At 41.3% G+C, this 20,546-nt stretch overlaps 1 non-coding gene across 1 annotated transcript; it reads left to right on the top strand.

Moving 5' to 3' along the window:
• Positions 1–18,255: 18,255 nt before the first annotated feature.
• Positions 18,256–18,393, top strand: LOC119937431. Its single transcript, XR_005454101.1, has one exon. It is a non-coding gene; the product is annotated as a small nucleolar RNA SNORA7 (small nucleolar RNA).
• Positions 18,394–20,546: the final 2,153 nt, after the last annotated feature.

Below are 20,546 nucleotides of genomic sequence, written 5' to 3'. Positions count from 1 at the left end.
TGTGAGCAAAATAATGGTATCTACCTCAAGCACAATTAGGTTCAGGTATTCAAGGTGGCTAAGTGCTTGGCAGATACCACAGTTATTATCCTTTGGGCTCTGAGTACTAAGTGGGACTGTGTCCGATCAGATTGTATTATACGTAACCTAGTGCTTAGTAAAATGCTTGGCACAAGATAAGTGTTAACACATACCACAATTACTATTAGTAGTACTATTACTATTATTACATCCCCTAAGGGCAGGAATAGTGATGATGATGGCATTTGTTAAGTGCTTACTATGTGCAAACCACTGTTCTAAGTGCTGGGGAGAATAGAAGGTGATCAGGTTGTCCTACATGGGGCTTACAGTCTTAATCCCCATTTTACAGATGAGGTAACTGAGGCACAGAGAAGTTAAGTGACTTGCCCAAAGTCACACAGCTGACAAGCAGCGGAGCCAGGATTTGAACCCATGACCTCTAACTCCAAAGCCCATGCTCTTTCCACTGAAGCACACTGCTTCTCTGGTAGGTAGGGTCTACCTACTCTGCTGTTCTCTCCCAATCACTTAGTACAGTGCTTTGCACACAGCCAGCACTCAATAAATATCACTGATTGACTGAATTCCAATTACCCTTACCACAGCACTCAAATCACCCTGGTGAGGAATTTCCCCATCCACATCCCCATCTTTCCGTGGTTCTGAAAGTACTTCTAAGTCATAGGAGAAGGCAGAATGGGGAGAACAATAAACAACTGAGACTTCATGTTCTTCATTTAAAAGTTAAAAAAAAAAGAGATTCTGAAATACCTGGCAGGGGCCGGGAAACAGCTCTGCTAAAGTTCTTATTCTATTTTGTATTCCCCAGGGTGTTGATTTTATGAAACAAAGTGACGGGATGATTTCTATCATTTGAGAAACTGTGTTAAAAAATTTGATGCATTGGCAACAGCAGAAATGTTATGGTAGGAATCAAATTGGTGCTTCCATGCTGGAAATGAGTGGAGTACTAGTGCCTGTCATTTTATTTCTGAGCTGTGTATTTCAAACTTTAATTTTTCAGTCTAATGGAGATCAAAGATTCATGTAGAAGAGGGCCAGCACCTGACCTTGTTTTCCACTCTTGCTTATTTCTTTCCCTGGGGGAGACAATCAGTTCTATTCAATAATCGTACTAATTAGGAAATCTGAGATAAATGGGATTTCAAAACCTAGTTCTCTCATAGGAAAACAATGTTTCAATACCAGTCCCCTGTTACTGTTAAGTGAAAATATTAAGCTGAAAAATAAACAAAAACCTTCAGATAACTTTCAAAAATATCCCAGGTACCCATCTCTATCGGCTCAAACTTTACAGTTCACAGCTGAGCTATTCCTTGTGCGGAACATCTTTCCCTCATTTGCCATTGAAATAATCTTTCTCAGGGAGAGAATCAATCAATCCATCAATCAGTGGTATCAATTTAGTGCTTACTATGTGCAGAACACTGTACTGCATTATTATTATTATTATCATTATTATTACTAAGCTATTGAGAGAGTACTCTATCCTGTAAACTCGCTGTGGGCAGAGAACGTATCTCCCAACTCTCGTGTACTGTACTCTCCCAAGTGCTAGCATAAAGCTCTGCATGCAGTCAGTGTTCAATAAATACCACTGATGATAATGATTTGATAAATTAAGTAGACAGGACCCCTACCTTCATGGAGTTTGCAATCTGAAGGGGAATGGGAATATACATTCTTCACCTTTCAACCATTTTAGGGTCTGTAAAATGAAAGACTGGAAAAGCAATTCAAGATTTTAAAGTTCTCCTAGGTAAAGAAAGGGAGAAATGGGGGCAATTGGTGGGCTACCCCACGTAAGAGCTTGAATTGTGTTCTCCACTGAATATCCAGATTTTTTGACATTGTAAAGCCACCTTCAATATTGCTTATTGTTTTGCAATTAGGATTCATTCTGGGCTTTGATTGCTTCATCTCTTTCTTCAGTGTTTCTTTGGCCTGAGCATTTCTATCCTTGGTGTCTATCCAACAGTGGGGTAACAGGGGGCAGAGAAAGTACAGTGAGTTCTGGAAGAGGCAGAACAGATATAGGCTATGAATGGATTTTCAGGAGGCTGAAGCCCGAGGCTAAAACAGCATGGGGTCTGAACTGTATGTTCTTCCAGAGACTTTCCTTGGAGTTCCAACTCAACAAGCAATCTCCCCTCCCTGGAAAAACCAAAACAACAAACGATTGCAAAATCGAATGTGGGACTGGACGATGTAAGCATTTGCCACTGCTTGCCTGGGGACCTTGGCTATCGTTCCCACGACAGAGGTGAAGGCAGAACTCTGTGGAGGAGCTCCAGATGTGCAGGGCTGGCGAGCTTTCTTCACTTGCAAAGCCACTCCATCCACCCATGCGACTGATTCGAATCTTCCCCTCACTTCAGCCTGCTGGGATTTATTCCTCAATTCTTTCTTTTCACATTAAACTCCTAACTATTCTCTCTAATGTGCTCTACCAGCTGTCTGACTCCAACCTACCCACTTTCTTCTGCCGTGAGAGGCCAACTTGTACTCTCTGCTCCTTCTAAACTACTGTTCTAAAAGCACCCCGCTATCCATCCTCCCATCTGTATATTGATAGTGAGTCAGGCCATCATCAGACTTTATATTTGATCTCCTACAGAGGTAAAAGGCTGCTGGGAGGAGCCACATAATGACTGACCTTCACAACTGGCTGCGGTTTTAGGGCTAGATCACCTAACATCCATAAGCCGTTCCTCTTCCTACCCAAATCTACTAGTAGCCCGCTATGGTTTGCCAACCTATGAATTTTAACCTGCACAGCTTGCTAAAGTAACCCCTTCCATATACTTGCCATCTGATATTTGAGTATTACCTTTGGTTTTGTTTAGTTTCAGTTTTTGACCCTACGACTTTGAACTTCTCTTCCTCTTTCCATCCTGAAGAATCCCAGCCTTTTGGTGATCTTTGTTCCCCTTCTCTGTAGTTTCTCCAGCTCTATTATGTCCTGCACAATATGCATCACCACAGTATTGTAGGTGTCAGTCTGCCATGGTTCTCTCTGCTTTTTCTTTTGTTTTCATCATGCTATCTGAGGGTGAATTTTATTGGCTTCTTTGGTTGATGAAGCAGGCATATATTGAACATGCTTAGAGAACTGTAAAAATGACTTCAACTACCAGCCACAGCTCAGGATAATGTATTATCATTATTAGTATTATTGGCATTTTTTGAGCATCTCTGTCATTATATACTAAATATTGGATAAAAATTCAAGGATATCATTTAGACATGGTCTCTGACCTTCTGGTTAGGAGTAGAGAACTAATAATAGACACACAGAAAGGCAGGATAAATAGAGCAGAAATAATAAATCATCAGCGTGGTCTAATGAAAAGAGTATAGGAATGGAAGCCAGGAGGTCTGGGTTCTAATTCTGGCTCTAGTACTTACCTGGTCTGTGACCTTTGACAAGTCCCTTAGCTTCCCTGGGCCTCAGTTTTCTCATCTGTAAAATAATAATGATGGCATTTGTTAAGTGCTTACTATGTGCGAAGCATTGTTCTTTGAGGATTGAATACCTGTTTTCCCTCTCCCATACATTGTGAACCCCGTGTGTTATAAGGACTGTATCTGATCTTACTGTATTAATAATAATAATAATGGCATTTATTAAGCACTTACTATGTGCAAAGCATTATATCTACCACAACTCAGCACAGTGCTTGGTGCATGGTAGGTGCTTAAGTAAAATAATAATTATTATAATAATAATTGCTATTTTATGATGATCATTATCAACAACAAAAACACTAACAGCAAGAACTGACATATAGTACTCTGAAGGGAAGTTTGCAGTTTTCTCTTGGTGCTGACAAGGTTGCTCCCAATCCAAACACACTCTCGGTCGTTCCAAGCGATGGCTTCCGCCTGCCCCCTTACCACTGGGTAAGACTTCTCAGTCTGGTGATTACCTACTTCTCAGTGGACACTGAAGACCCAGAGGGGAAATTCTCCCGGGCTTTGTGGCTAAAGCTCCAGCTTCCTGGACATTCAGATAGTCTTTCCATCTGTACCTGATGCGTTCCTGCTTATTTATTTTGCTCAAAAAGATCTTTCTCCAGCTTACTTCTATTAGCAAAGCATTTTGCCACCCAGAAAAGTTGTCATCTGCAAATCTGAAGATTTTACAACGATTTCCTCCTCCAGTTCACTTATAGGTATGTTAAACAAAACTGGTCTTAGCACTGATCCCTGAGGAAGCAGCGTGGCCCAGTGAATAAAGCATGGGCCTGGGAACAAGAGGACCTGGGTTCTAATCTAGAGAATCTAATCTAATCTATAGAAGCAGCATGGCTCAGTGGAAAGAGCACGGGCTTTGGAGTCAGAGGTCATGGGTTCAAATCCCAGCTCCACCAATTTTCAGCTGTGTGACTTTAGGTGAGTCACTTAACTTCTCTGTACCTCAGTTACCTCATCTGTAAAATGGGGATTAAGACTGTGAGCCCCCCATGGGACAACCTGATCACCTTGTAACCTCCCCAGTGCTTAGAACAGTGTTTTGCACATAGTAAGCACTTAGTAAATGCCATCATTATTAATCCTGGCTCCACCACTTGTCTGCTGTGTGACCTTGGACAAGTCACTTCACTTCTCTGTGCCTCAGTTACCTCATCTGTAAAATTCGGATTAAGACTGTGAGGCATGGATGTTTTATTGGTTTTTTATCATATTGGTTGAGCGCTTACTATGTGCGAGGCACTGTACTAAAGCCAATCAGGTTGGACACAGTCCATGTCCCACATGGGGCTCACAGGCTTAATCCCTATTTTATGTATGATGTAACTGAGGCACAGAGAAGTTAAGTGACTTGCTCAAGGCAGCAATTGTAATAATAAGCCAAGCCAGGATTAGAGCCCAGATCCTTCTTACTTCCAGGTCTGAGCTCTATCCACTAGGCCATGTTGTTTCTCAACCTGTGTCCAACCTGATGAGCTTAATCTACCCCAGAATTTAGTACAGTACCTGGTACATAGTAAGCACTTTGCAAATATCATAAGAAAAATAAACCCACTTGTTACCCTTCTCCATTTTGAAAAGTGGTGGTTTATCCTCATCCTTGGTTTACTAGCTCTTATCCAGTTTTCTATCAATGGCAGAACATTCTTTTCCAATCCATGATTACTCATTTTTTAAGCCTTTGGCGTGAACCTTTATAAAAAGCCATTTGAAAATGTAAATATATATTCCCACTGATTTCCCTCTATTCATATGTTTTAACCCTCTCAAAGAACTCCAGTAGATTAATGAGGCATATTTCATTTTTCCGGAATCATGCTGTCTTCCCTCCGGCAAGCTGTTTATGTAAGTACTATTTATCTTAAACTTCTATAGAATGCTAGATTTCCAGGTTTAGAAGTAAAGTTCACTGGCCTATAACTCTCCAGTCACCACTCAGACCCTTCTTAGAAATGATAGGAACAATGGTCCCTCTCTGGAAACCAGGATGAGTTCTTGTCTGCACCACTGAGGAGACTCTATCCTATCCTACATTCTACTACTAGGAAAGGAGAAAACACCCTCACATAAGGCCTCCACAAAACCCTGGGAATGCTGCTGGCCCCTGTAATGTTTGCTGCAGCTACAGCCGTGCCTTTGACTCTGAACCATCAGGAGCCTGAAATTCTTCTTCTCTACTGATTTTTGGGTTATTTTGTATAGTTTCCCTTTTATTTCAAGATATTTTACTGTTTAATTGTGCAATTATCCTTAAGGGTCTGTCATCAGTCTCCTTATATTCTTACATTTTTGAGACTCTTGAGCACCAAGAACCATGTCTAATTTCCATTTGTTGATGCTTTCCCAGAATTTAGTATAGTAAAATCAGTGCTTAATAAATCCTATTATCACTATAACTACTAATACTACTACTAATGGTGATCTGCCAGTCTTCCAATACAAAAGTGATTTGTAGTGACCAGTCACATACTCTTGTTCTGCAACCTCCCTTAATTCAATTAATCAATCAGTGAAGAATATTCATTGAGCACCTACTTAATACAGATCACTGTACTAAGTGCTTGGGAAAGCATAATAGAGTTAGCAGACATTTCCTGCCGGGTGACCTTGGTCAAGTCACTTAACTTTTCTGGGTCTCAATTTCCCCATCTGTAAAGTGGGCATTAAATACCTGGTCCCCCTCCTACTTAGACTGTGAGCCCTGTTTGGGACAGGGGCTGTGACTGATCTACATATACTGCATCTTCCTCAGGAGTTAGTACAGTGCTTAGCACATAGTAAGTGCTTAACAAATACCACAATTATTATAATTGCTATTATTATCATTATTTCTATTATTACAATATAGAGGGATAGAAAGATATTAAAATAAATTATGGATAGGAGGAGGAATTGGGGAGTCCTATCCGGTCCCAGTGACGCCGGTGGGACTCTGGTCTGGGTCTTCTGTCCTGATCATTAGTCGAGAGTGGGGGCCATCACACACACACACACACACACACACACACACACACACACACACACAAAACACAAAACACAGACACACATGCGTGCACACACATGCATAAAGTTCTAAGTAATTCCAAATTATAAAGCACAAATTCATATGAGGTCTAAATTAATATGTACTGGAAGACTCAATGAGACTAGCATAAATATTAGCTTCATTTGTCTTGGGGGACTCAACAAAGAAAGATGAGGCACACACAAAGCCCTAATCAATGCTCCCAGTTGGTAATGAGAGCGAACGTGGTGTCAGACTATTATTATCAGGGTGTCCGTTGCTGTCACACGTCCACTCTAATTCCTTGGCTGGAGAAAACAGGCCATAGTTGGTAGACGATTGCAGACACTCTGCTCCCAGGCAGAAATTGAGTGTTAGAGAGTTGCGTGTGGCAGTCCCGGCTATTAAAATCCCTAGTTACAGATAATCACGCAAAGCCTCCAAGCAGTAAAGAAGCAAGCAAAATAGCACTCGTTCTATAGCATGGCTCGATATGGATGTGCCAAGGATTCCTGACCATGTGGTTTCTTCTTGGGGTGTGCGATGAATCCCTGAAATTTGAACTCTGGAAAGGGTTGGGAAGGGAGGGTGAGCCCCATAGAATGGTGCTGCCTTGGAGATGAAAACTCTAGGTTTTCTTGCCTGGCTTAAAATGTACCCAGGCAGCCAGCTCCCTGCTTGTTAAAAACTCTAATTGGTGTTTTTTCAACTTGCTGCTGAGCTGGTTTTTCTTTATTGATTGCATTTTGGGGGTTTGTAGGCTGCCATCAGAGCCCTTTGCCCAGTTTGTTTGGAAGCTGGTTTTCCATGAAAATGCTTTGACGAGAACGGGTATTGCACCACCCTGCCGATTTTGTTCAAATAAGCCTGCCCTGTTGGCAGTGATTTCCCACCATTTTGGTGCCCTCTGTCTCAGTTGCTAAGGGGAACCCTGTGCTACCTTGGCAGCGTGACAAAGAGTGGGTAAAGGAAGAACGCGCTTTGTTGTATTAGAAAAGTCTGAGGAGACAAAAGGAAAGCGCAGTGCTCAGTAAGGCCGCCCCAGGCGACAAGGAAACACAAACCAGATCCGTGATGGAAGCACCATCCACCAAACTAGATGGTTCCAGTTTTTAGAATCTCACTAATGCCGAGAATTCACCTTCCTTTCTTCTGTAGCTTCAGCCACCAACACAAGGGGGGAATCTCTTTTGAAGCACTAATTGTTGGGAAGAGCAGAAACCACCAGTGCTGAGAAACGTCACAGGAAATTTACAGCAGAGGAAGGGGGGAACACTTCACTTGAGTTTCCATCAAAGACCAGGGCAACCAGAGGATAAGGACTGGTTCATTTATCCTGAGCCAAGTTGTCCCAACTGCCATGCCTTCACTCACATCCAGTTTTGATGTCAGTTTAATATCTCCTCCTTAACCAGGAAGATAATCCCAAATGGAGAAGCAGCAAGGCATAGCGGATAGAGGACAGGCCTGGGAGTCTGAAGGACATGGGTTCTAATCCCAGCTCTGCCACTTGTCTGCTGTGTGACCTTGGGCAAGTCACTTTACTTCTCTGGGCCTCCTTACCTCATCTGTAAAATGGAACTGTGAGCCCCACGTGGGACAGGGACTGTGTCCAACCTGATTTGCTCGTATCCACCCCAGCGCTTAGTACAGTGCCTGGCACATAGTAAGTGCTTAACAAATACCACATTTATTATTATTATCATTATTATCCTCAAGACGCTATGCTTGCTGTGGGCAGGGAGCATGTATACGAACTCTTGTATTAGAGAAGCAGCATGGCTCAGTGGAAAAGAGCCTGGGCTTTGGAGTCAGAGGTCGTGGGTTCAAATCCTGGCTCCGCCAATTGTCAGCTGTGTGACTTTGGGCAAGTCACTTAACTTCTCTGGGCCTCAGTTCCCTCATCTGTAAAATGGGGATGAAGACTGTGAGCCCCACTTGGGACAGCTTGATCACCTTGTAACCTGAACAGTGCTTTGCACATAGTAAGCGCTTAATAAATGCCATTATTATTATTATTATTATTGTATTGTACTCTCCCAAGCACATAGTACAGTGCTCTGCACATAATGAGCCTTCAATACAGACTACTGATTGATTGATTGGACTCTGTTTTGGGACATTGATCACCAATCTCCTAAAATACCACCTTCTACTAGAAATCTTCCCCAATGTGTACCTAGGATCCTAAGTCACGTTGAAACAAGGGCAGCTCTTAGTTATTTACTCAACTTCAGCACTTACGTATATAGAGCTATAGTCGATTATTTATTCCCATTAGAGTGCCAGTTTCTTGTTGGCAGGGAATGTGTGTCTTACTTATTTTGTACTTCCAAGCATTTAGGATAGCACATTGCACCTTTTCAGTGTTTAATAAATTCTATTATTGCTACTACTAGTCAATTATTTCATAATGACATGTTCACAGTACTACTTACTTCTTGTTCTTTCTTCTGTTCCTACTGTTTGTAAAATATTTTTTCCCTACTAGATTGTAAGGTCTGATCTGATTATCTTACACCTATGCCTTTACTTAACACAAAACATATTGATTAATGTCTTTATTAATTCGGTGCTATGTACCAAGCACTGTGCTGAGCACAGGGGTATATCCAAGGTAATTAGAAATGGCACAGTCCCTTTTCTATACATGATTCATAATCCAAGGGGTCGGAAGAGAGGGTACCATATTCCCATTTTGCAGATGAGAAAACTGAGGCTCAGAAGAGGTTAAGTGATTCTCTTAAGGTTAGACAGTGGGTCATGGGAAGGCCCTCACTAGGAAGGTCTTAGGAAACACCATACCTAAGAGGTAGTGTAGGGTATGAAATATGACGTGAAGGGTCAGGTTGATATATTTAGTCCTTGTACCAGGACAGTCTGAAAATCCCCACATCCCTTCCAAACTTTCCGCTTTCAATTCCAAGAATATCCTTAGCTTCCTCCCAAGAGGATCTTGGGAACTAAATGGAAAAGGTCTTTCTTATTCCTCGATGAAAGGTTTGATATAAAGGGAAAGCATTGTTAAATTGCCAACAGAGTAATAAAAATAGCACATGACAACCTTGAATTATCATTATCCACCCTCTAAAAATGAAAAATGAACATCAAAGATCCATTTTTAAAACTTTATATTAAAAGGCATTAAAACCAGAAGGTAAAAAAGCAGGTTGGGGAGACTGCTGGCATAACCTTTGTCCAAAATAAACAGATCCAAAAAACATATATAAATGACAGTAGTTTGAATAAATAAATGTAGTTTGAACACAAACTACACTGAAAAACAAAGCAACCTGGTCAAGTGGCTTATAGGTGAATAATAATGCAAAATGTGGGGTGAGGTTTAAAGAAAAATAAAACCCATTCAACATTACTTTCAAATTGAAGTTAAAAGAAGACATCAAAAAAGTGAAGTATTTTCTCATCAATGAATATGATTGAATGCATATTCAATATTTAAGTTCCATACAAAGGAAAGTGATAACAAAGTCCAGTCTTGTGAATTTTTACAGGCAATATTTTTCCCTCTCATTCTCCCTTCTACTTCAACTGTGAGCCCCATTCATTCATTCATTCAATCGTATTATTGAGCACTTAGTGTGTGCAGAGCACTGTACTAAGCGCTTGGGAAGTACAAGTCAGCAACAGATAGAGACGGTCTCTATCCAACAATGGGCTCACAGTCTAGACTAACTGGCCCGATGAACTTGTATCTAACTCAGTCTTTAAAACTGTGCTTGACACATACTAAGTGCTTAATTAATAATAAATAATTAACTTGTAGATAACAAACAGAAGGTAACCTGTGCTATGAACACTCATGATAGGAGATAATTTAATTCATTTTTATGTCATACTAATACTAAGGATAAATAACACAGCCCAACAAAGCTCTAATTTAGGCATGCATGATTTGGCCAGAACTGTGAGTCCTGTATTGGTCTTTTTCCATACACCCACACCTATAGATGGACTTCACCAACAGAAGCATCATCTCTGGATAGGAAGAACAACTACCCAATTATTAATAGTACAACTTTGGAAGAAATTAGGTAGGTGGACAGAAGGTCCTTATAAATGCCTGGGATGTATTGTAAAATGCACCGGCTAACTGTTGTCTGTAAAGATACCCCAACCTGGCTTTCAGCAATCAGATAGTATAGGATGGCTATTCTAGGGATGAAACTTTGGGAACTTAATTTTCAAGAAATACAGTTGAAGAGGGCACTAAGGCATTGACACTTCCACAAGTAAATGTGATATGTGCATTCTGTGGAAGGGACAGTTTTAGTCAGGGTTACAATAACCCACTTGCCTGATGGCCTCTAAGGGGACCTCAATTTTTGCCATTTCCCAGAGAATGTGGGAAGCAGCAGCAACCTAAAAACAGCTGGCTAATATGGGCGGCTAAAATCACAGTGGCTTTGAAAATGGCTATCTTGGCAACCAACTGCTGTGCTATGGGGCTACAGCTAAGTATTGGCACTCTTCCACTCTCGTATGTGTGGACTAGCAGTAGCCACACACACACCCAACCGACATATACACACTCATAATACACTCACTTTTCTCTCTCACACACATAAACTGTGGCTGACCATCAAAGTATGTTACAACCAGTTAAATGTCTCAAGTTTGGGAAAAAAAGGAGGAAAAAAAAACCACTGTGGATTATTCATTGAGTGCTACTTCATGCAAAGCATTATACTGAGCCGTAGAAAAATATACAGATAAATTAATTAGATAGATCCAGGCATCTCCCCTCAAGTAGTTCACTATCTAAAAGGGGAGACAAATGGAATTGTTCTTTGACACCATTTTAGAAAGTCCATTTTCAACAATTAAGGAAGAGCCAACAGAGGCCTGTGAGATGACTCACTGAGTGCAGCACTATGACTTCCCCTCCTTCCTCAGGTCTAGATCATTTCATCAATCTACTCACTGTACCTGCCTTCAAGCTGCCTCCACGGCAGCTGAGAGGCCGCCTTTGGATGCATGTTGTGAGTGGAACTGCTCTGGCAGCCCAGACTCTTGCTCTGGACTCAAGGACTGCTGAGGTTCATGTTAGACTTTTCTGTTCTGAAGCAAAACTTCCAGGATAGACACAGTGATCTGTTCCAAAAGGTATAATCCTAAATGAAGGGCATAAATGTTAGACACCCCATCCCAAAGAATAATTTCAAAGGATTGAATAAGGAACTGTGCAGTAAGCTCCCTGCTACATTTGTAAGATTCTACAGGGTGGTTATCATGTTTCCGTACTCGATTGTACTCTTTAAGTGCTTTATATAGCATTCTGCACGTGATAGACAATAAATTCCATTAATTAATCAAATGTTAAAAAGACTTCCTTATAATTTTGTTAAAAGTCATGTTTCCTTTTGTAACTATGTAAAAGCAGCTGGACTGTAAATTTAAACCATATTAGGGTGAAGTAAAAATAATAACAATAATAATAATAATTGTGGTATTTGTTAAACGCTTACTATGTGCCAGGCACTGTACTAAATGCCGGGGCGAATGCAAGCAAATCGGTTTGGACACACTCCCTGTCCCATGTGGGGCTCACAGTCTTAATCCCTATTTTACAGATGAGGGAACTGAGGCCCAGAGAAGTAAAGTGTCTAGCCCAAGGTCACACAGCAGACAAGTGACAGAGCGGGGACTAGAACCCATGACCTTCTGACTCCCATGCCCGTGCTCCCTGTCTGTCCTTCGATCAGCTTTACTGTGTTCTAATATTGACTTTGAGCTTTTGCAACTTTCTTTCATTGTAGCCGGACTGTCTCTTCCCCCTGTCTCTGACTCAGTACCTGGGAAAGTGGTGTAGCATTTCAATCAATAAAGAAAAGTGCTGCATCTTGACATGCTGACTGAGCACCACTGAAGCCAGGCCAACTGAGAGTAGCAGCTTGAGAATTTAGAAATTTCCTCCCCACTGGTAAAAACTATCTGAAATGAGGGATCCTTTTCCGGCATCAGAGGCCAGGGTGATAAAGAAACAGGACACTGCAGAGGCTGAGATTTAAACCAGGATATTTGGGCTGATTAATAGAACGGTAATTTAATTATCTATTTGTGGCTAGAAATATAACAACTCCAGGTAGTAGGGCTTGATTTTTTTTAATGCATCTGCTAGACCATTAAAAAAAATCAAGCCCTACTAGCTGGAGTTGTTATATTTCTAGCCACAAATAGATTTTCTCAGGTCTTGAGGGGTTCTGCACGCGGTTCTTCTAAAGGTGGGTCAGTTTCTTAGCCTCCTTGTCGTTCATTCAGTAATTCATTCCATCATATTTGTTGAGTGCTTACTGTGTGCAGAGCACTGTACTAAGCGCTTGGGAAGTATAAGTTGGCGACATATAGAGACAGTCCCTACCCAACAACAGGCTCACAGTCTAGAAGGGGGCCGTCATTGTCACAATCATCATTAGTATTACTTGACCGAGTGCTGTCTGTGCACAGTACTGTGTTAAGGCCCTTAGGGGATGTACAGACAACCTCTTCACTCAAGGAGCTTCTGACCTAAAGGACAAGGTAAGGCAAAAACCACGGTTGTTTTTTATGAATAGAAAAGTAAATGTAAATAATAAACATATTAAGATAAAGAAATTCATAATGAATAATAATAGATAACAAAAAAGTAGTGTAGGAGTGACTGGGGGGCTGGGAAAAGATGGTGAACAACCTGGAAATACCTTCTGGGACAGGTGACTTTTGAGATAGTTTTGCAGAGTGGCTTAGTGGAAAGAAAGATTATGGAGCTGGGATTCGATCCCAGCTCTACCACTTGCCTGTGGGTGACTGTGGGCAAATCACATAGCTTCTCTGTGCCTCAGTTTCCTCATGTGTAAAATGGGGATTAAATAACCATTCTCTCTACCCTTAGACTATGAGCCCCATGTAATGCAGGGATTGTCTAACATGATTAACTTCTATCTACCCAAGAGCTTAGTACAGTGCTTGGCATCTAGTAAATGCTTAACAAATACCATCGCCATTATTATGTCTGGAAGGAGGGAGGGATTGGTGAAACTGAGATGCTCCCAGCAGGGGGTAAGGGGGAGCGAATCATGCAGGAAGCAGTGAGGGTAACCACTGGAAGTGTTTTTATGGTGTGCTCTGTCAGACCAGTGTTGGAGCAAAATGATCAATGTGGCTGTTTGTCAAAGAGATTGAAGAGGGAGTGGCTGGTGAGGGAGATCAATAAAGAGACTATTAGAGTCATCTTATTGGCCAGTGACAACAGCAGGTCTGGCTCAAAACTACACCTCTCAGTGAGGGTAGGGGAAAACTTGATTTTTGTACTCGTTCTTTCACCTAAACCATTTTGAACTGCTTGGAGGAAGTCTAGTATGAGTAAAACAGGATTAAACTCATCCTTAGTGAAATCTCTTGTAAAACTGGGCTATTTCAATATCATATGGGCTGTCCTGGTGATTGAAAATGAAGGGCTTTCCTTGAACATATCAGAATACCCGAGATCTTACAAATCTTTTGACCGTATGACCAACTTAAGGTTGAAATCCTTTCTAGGACTACTGATGTTTGGTTTTGGGGACCACTACTGACATTTGAAAATATCAGATACTGACAAGGATGTGACACCACAGCGGTTACCCCTGGTGTGAGGTTTTTCCCCTCTTCTCTCCTCTTGCAGCAGGGCCATTGCATTCCCTTCACAGATCCCTTCCAGCACCACTTCTGATCCACAGAACTCCATGTCAGGAGCCCAGGTGAAGGGAGGCTGGTCATTTAAAAAACCACCAAACACCAGACATCAAGATATCTGGGGTTGTATAGATACTGGATAGGGCACAACTGACCACTATAAAGCCTTTGGGAGACTGTCAATAGTAGGCCATCCTACCTTTGGCAGGTGCGCCTTTTACCACCTCGTGAATCTGGCCTCCTGCTGTCGTTTTGGATTCCCAGATCTGACTCATTAGGAGCCTGGTTCTATGGACCTCCTTCTTACACTTAAACAGCTAATTTATCCCAATCTCTTATTGCTCTTCACTTTCAGTTCCATGAAGTCATTGTGTGAGGCTTTTTTTGTTCTTTCATTTCCATTCTGGGTTTCACCATCTACTTGAAGCTTCCCATTTTTTTTTTTTTAGATTGAGCACTGTAGCTTTGGACATTAAAACTTCCACATTAGCATTTTGAATCATAGAGCTGCTTTATTGGCCTGCTTTACAGGATAAATAAGTGTCTGTTGATCCTCATTAGTTTCAAACCCATGATTTGAGATTCTTTGAAATGTGCTAAAATTAACAAGTCTTAACAATGTGGTACAGAAAGCAACAATGCAAAATAATAAGGCATGCTGGGAATTGGATATCTGACAGAGCTTCAATTTTGAATTTGGCCTGCCCGATTTGGGAGATTCTACTTTGAGGCAACAGATCTGAAAATATTTGCTTGTCAATGAATCTAGGCAGTCTCTCCACTACCACAGACCTGGGTAGCCTGGAATTTGGAAGGTAATGCCAAGTCAGAAGAATAGATAGGAAGAATATGGTTTGATTTTCTAAACCGTCGATTGATTTGCTAATTGTAGTTTATATTGGCAACTGAATTCAAGATGGCACTGTTCTGTGTCCCGTTGAGGTCAGTGATTTCTTTGTTATAATTATCTGGGGTATCTTTCCAGAACGTCTGATGGAGCGTTGCTATATCTTGATATTTACAAAGTTTTTGGATAACTACATTTATATAGATATTTATATAGATGTCCAAACACACACACACATTCGTCTCTGTGGAATCCACCAATGCATTACACTGCCCCTAATTCCCAGTGGGATCTAAGCCATAGTCCTTCTGAACCAGTTACTAACAAACATTTTTATCCAAGCCTCTCTGAATCTTATTGTTGATTTAGCCTTAACACCAGCTCACCCAACCTTGCATCAAGAAAATAAATCTTTTCTAAAAGTACAAAACATTTTTTAACTTTCAAAACTTTAATTTTATTTACAGAATAAAGCACACTAAAACTATCACGACGAACCATGTGATAAATGTTTTCCATATGTGAGCCTCTCATCATAATTTTCAAATCCTTTTAGCCTCCAATTCTCAGTATCAGCCCAAAAAGGACCATGTGAAGCAAAACCAGGTTGCTGCATTATGTCTTAGACCAAGTGCTCTGTACCCAGTAAGTGCTCAATAAATACAATTGAATGAATGAATGAATCTTAGTCTTGTCTCTAGGATGTGTTGATTGTGATGGCTTGTCTAGATGAAATGGGAAATCAGTAAGTCTATCAAATGCATTTACTGAGTGTTTACTGTGTGCAGAGCACTGTACTAAGTGCTTGGGAGAATATAATAGAGTCGGTAGACATGATCCCTTCTTTCATGGAGTTGACAATCTAGTAGGCGAGGCACATTAAAACACTGAGAGGGGAAGCAATAGATCTTAAAGTTATCTCCATGTCCTTGCTGTTACCAGTTGTACCTACAATTTTCATTCTGCTTGCACTGTATGCATTGTTTACTTCTATTTGCCACCCCAACTAGATTGAAAGCCTCTCAAGGGCAGGGGCTTGTATCTTTTATTTCTTCATGAGTCACGTGGGGCTTAGTACAGTGTGCTCTGCTCACAAAAGTTGCTAAATCAATTCTGCTGAATGAATGAATGAGTGAGATATCCACAATAACTTTGCTGCTCTTTCCAAGTGGGACAGGAAATCAGTCTATGGTCAGCCTGTCCCTGATTGCTGATCGATCCCAACTCCTCCTAGTTGATTCTAACCCATTGGCTGATTGCAGTCTTTATCCTCTCACTTTTGCTAGCACACCTCTGATGGAACTATGAATCCCCGTCAAATTATAAACCCCTAGAAAGCAGGGACCCTATCATTTGCTTCTGTTATACACTTCTAGAATCTCAGATCAGTTTGGTTTTATTTCTATTTTACAGAACCTAATCAAGAAGGCCAACAAATCCTCGGAGAGGCTGTCAAAGAGTGTGGTGGCAGTGTGGTATCAGGTTCCAAGGCAAATGAGAGGTCAGGAGAGCCTTGGTGTTATCCAACCTTCTCTGTAGCCATAAAAGCGAGGCTTCCCCTAGATGTTACATCCAACTTCCTGAGCTGTTCCATCAGCATCATTTATGGGCTATTTTCAACATCAAGTGGCAAATACGATTATAAAAAATGAAGTTCTAGAAGGAAGTCAGTCTCTTAGCATTGAAGCTATTTTCACAGCAACACTACTGTGCTGGATGTGACATTTGAGGAGAATGGATGACAGCAGGACAGCCAAGCAGCTGTTGTACAGTGAAATGAAATTGGGAACTTAAAGCAAGGATGGCAGAGGAAATGATTAAAGGATACAGTAAAGCAAAGTTTCAGACCATGTGGTATCTCAAGTGACCAATATAGTGGTCAGCAAGTAGAGATTGCTCAGTGTGCAGTTCTGTGAGTATAGGTGGGCACTCTCTGTGGCTCTCTGCACACAGAAGCTGTTGAAACCCATTATAATGTTCTGCATTCACTTAGTGTTCAGTACAATGCTTTGCAGAAGTAGGCACTCAATAAATACGATGATAATGATGATGATGATAACTACGGTGATGTCAAGTCTGAGCTCAAGAAAACCCCAATCCACTCAGCCTAAAAATATGAATAAAAATGGCCTGAATTTGATCCTTCTAAAGATTGTCAGTGCTTCCTTTTCACTCCCGTCCTAGATAACATATATTGGAAAAAAAAATGCACACCTGCCATTCTAATATCTAATTCATGTCATAGAATTTACATCCTTACTTTGAAAGGTGTGGATGCCAACCAGGATTGGGGAGGGGACTGAAAACATATGGAGAAGTCAAAAGTGGGTCACTTTGCCTTGTGATTTTTCTAAGCTGAGAGAGTGCTGCTCGCCTCACGGTTTTAGCTGTTGTTCCTCCTACTCATTGTTCTTTTATATAGTGTAATTATTTCCATTAGTTAGTCTTTTCTTGCTAGTGACAGTTGCCTTCTGCCAGCTGGTGCAAGTAGAAGTCCCTTGGAGTTCCTAATGTTGACAAAAAAAATCGCTTTAATGTCACACAGGTTTGGGCTGTATGAAGGACTTATTGTCCCCAGTACCTCCATCTTTCACAGGAAGGAATTCAGGCCTTAGTGGAAACACATTGCTTCCTCCAGGCCACTAAGGGACCATTTAGTTCACTGCTGCAGGAGTGATCTAGCAACCTGCTCTGGAAGAGTGATGCACTTCAAGTGATAATGAGTTAGTCTGTTCTAAAGCAGGGGAATTATGACCTTAAAGAACCTCACAGTAAAGATAACTTGCATCTGGGTACTCATGCTATGCTATGCTTTGTGCTTGCCAAAACCATGTCTCCTGACAGCTCATCATGAAGTATCCAGATGGATGCACACTGTCAGAAGAACATTCCCTAGTTCTGCAATAGAAGAGTTTTCAACAGCCTTTAGTTTCCCTCATAAATCACGGATAAGCCACTGTCCAGTTACAAAGATCTCGGGACCAAGAACCTGCACCAAGGAATGGATTCTAGAGCTAGCTCGATGCCACTCACATTCTCTTACCCCTACCAGGTGTGTTCCCAAAGGAGGGTGGGGGCCAGGACAAAATCTACTCCCATAAGTCACTGAATATAGGCGGGGTAGGCCTAGAAGCAATCCAGCTTTCCTCAGAGCTCCTCAAATCATCATCATCATCATCAATCGTATTTATTGAGCGCTGAGCCTCTACCAACTCCCCTCTCAGGGTCACACCTGGAGAGTTTCCAGTACTCTACCAGTCCTGACTGCGGGAGGGAGAGTCAAGCAGAGGCATACCCATTCCATTCCTAGCTTGGGCAGTGGCTAGCAAGTGGAAGGCAACCTGCTACAAGTCAAAGCTCACCTGTGCCGGGCAGCAGCAGCATGGAAGAAAGTCGAGGGCCAAGGGTCAAGTTTACTGTGCAGAAGGAGGAAATGGTAAACCACGTCCGTATTTTTACCAAGAAAACTCTATGGATGCACTACCAGAATGATTGCAGATGGAGGTGGGGCATTCTGGGAGAGATGTGTCCATGGCATCGCTATGGGGTGGACACGACTCGATAGCATAAGGCAACAACAGCAACCAATTCAGTTGTACTTTTTCCTGAGTACTTTGTACACTGCTCTGCACACAGTAGGCATCCAATAAAGACCACTGATTGATAGTTTGATTAAGCCAACCAAGCCTGGAATAGGCTTTAAGGTAGGCTGCTAGTTGGATTGCACTTCCAGCCTTTTGATTCTCAGAGGTACCAATAGGCCATAGCAATGGGAAGGAACATTGATTTGGAATCGGTGTATCTCAGGGAGATGTTCAAGAGCAGCCCAATGGAGCAGTATCCACACTCTACCTGAATAGATCCACTGGAAGTATCAATCTAAGGAACCGTTTAGCCATGACTCTATTCTATTCAATTTTCTCTTTGACCCAGGGGAGAAAACTTGTATTAAGTGCCACCTGTAAGCTGAATTTGAAAGCATCATTATATTTAGCCAAAACCCAAATCTCTCTGGAAGAAAGGGAATACTTGTGGACCAGAATGATGTAAATTTGTATAGACCTAGTCCATTCTATCTAAATAATTGATATTGATATCATTTTAAATTCTACTATTCCTGATTGCTGCAGTTTAGCTAAACATACATCCTAATTTCTTTAGCAATCAGCCAACCTAATCTTATTTATAATCCATGCATTCCTTTCAAGTTTGACTCTCAAATCACTTACTATCTTGAGGTTTGCACATTTTCATAATAATGTATTGAACTTTAAGAGTGCTGTTACTTTTACCAAAGCACTTTCACATTGCTTAATTCATTTTATCCTCACAAGGTCTGTCAAGTAGGGAGAGGCAGGCATTGTACTTCCAGGGCAGTGTGACTTCTTCTTTTAATGGTACTTGTTAAGCACTTACTATGTGCCAGGCACTGTTCTAAGCCCTGGGGTAGATCAAGGTAACCAGGTTGAACAAAGTCCCTGTCCCACATTTGGGGCTCACAGTCTTAATCCTCATTTTACAGATGAGGGAACTGAGGCACAGAGAAGTGAAGTGACTTGTCCAAGGTCACACAGCAGACAAGTGGAGGAGCCAGGATTAGAAACCAGGTCCTTCAACTCCCACACCTGTGCTCTGTTCACTAGGCCATACTACTTCTCAACTTGCCTAAGGTCAGAGAGCAGGCCTGCAACAGAGTTGTCTGTCTCCCAGATCTGTACTCTTTTCATTAGACTGTGCTGCCTCTCCTCTCTAACTTACCAACAAAATTTGTTATTGAGTTCCAACTGAAATAATGAAAATCATGTAAATAGGATAATAATAGAAAATGTTCACTATAATAATGCTTAACTTCTCTGTGCCTCAGTTTCCTCATCTGTAAAATGAGAATTAATACCTGTTTTCCCTTCCTCTTAGACTATAAGCCCCTTATGGGGAAAGGACTGCACATGACCTGATGAGGGCTTAGTATAGTGTTTGGCACATAGTAAGAGCTTAAAAATACCACAATTATCATTATTATATGTATCATTATTATTTGTTTGTAATCGTTCCATCTGGCTTCCATATTAATGAAAAGCATTTTTTAAATGATAGAAAATTGATAGAGAACTCCTGGACATTTGACTCTTGATAAATAATAGTAATGATAGTATTTGTTAAGCACTTACTATGTGCCAAGCACTGTGGACAGTTTTCATGAATGTTATGAGTCAGGTGACCTTATGTGTGTTACTCTTCTTAGCAGACACTCCCACCACCTTAACCAGGCCCCATTTGTACCCATCCACACCAACAAAACACGAACTAAAGTGCCTCTGTATTCAGTATTTGCAGTTGCATCAATGTTATGGCTACCCAAGGTGGGGAAAAAAAACTGGCTACCCAAGGTGGAAGAGAAACCATATCTCAAGTCAAAATCAAAGTCAAAAATATAGACTAGAGGTTTTTTTTCCATCCACCTCCTCCTTCTGCTACCCCATTATCTATAGTGTTTGCAGGAAGGAG

The sequence above is a fragment of the Tachyglossus aculeatus genome, chromosome 14, assembly GCF_015852505.1.
Source record: "Tachyglossus aculeatus isolate mTacAcu1 chromosome 14, mTacAcu1.pri, whole genome shotgun sequence".
NCBI classification, from domain to species: Eukaryota; Metazoa; Chordata; class Mammalia; order Monotremata; family Tachyglossidae; genus Tachyglossus; species Tachyglossus aculeatus.
This window is presented reverse-complemented; position numbering and strand designations above follow the sequence as displayed.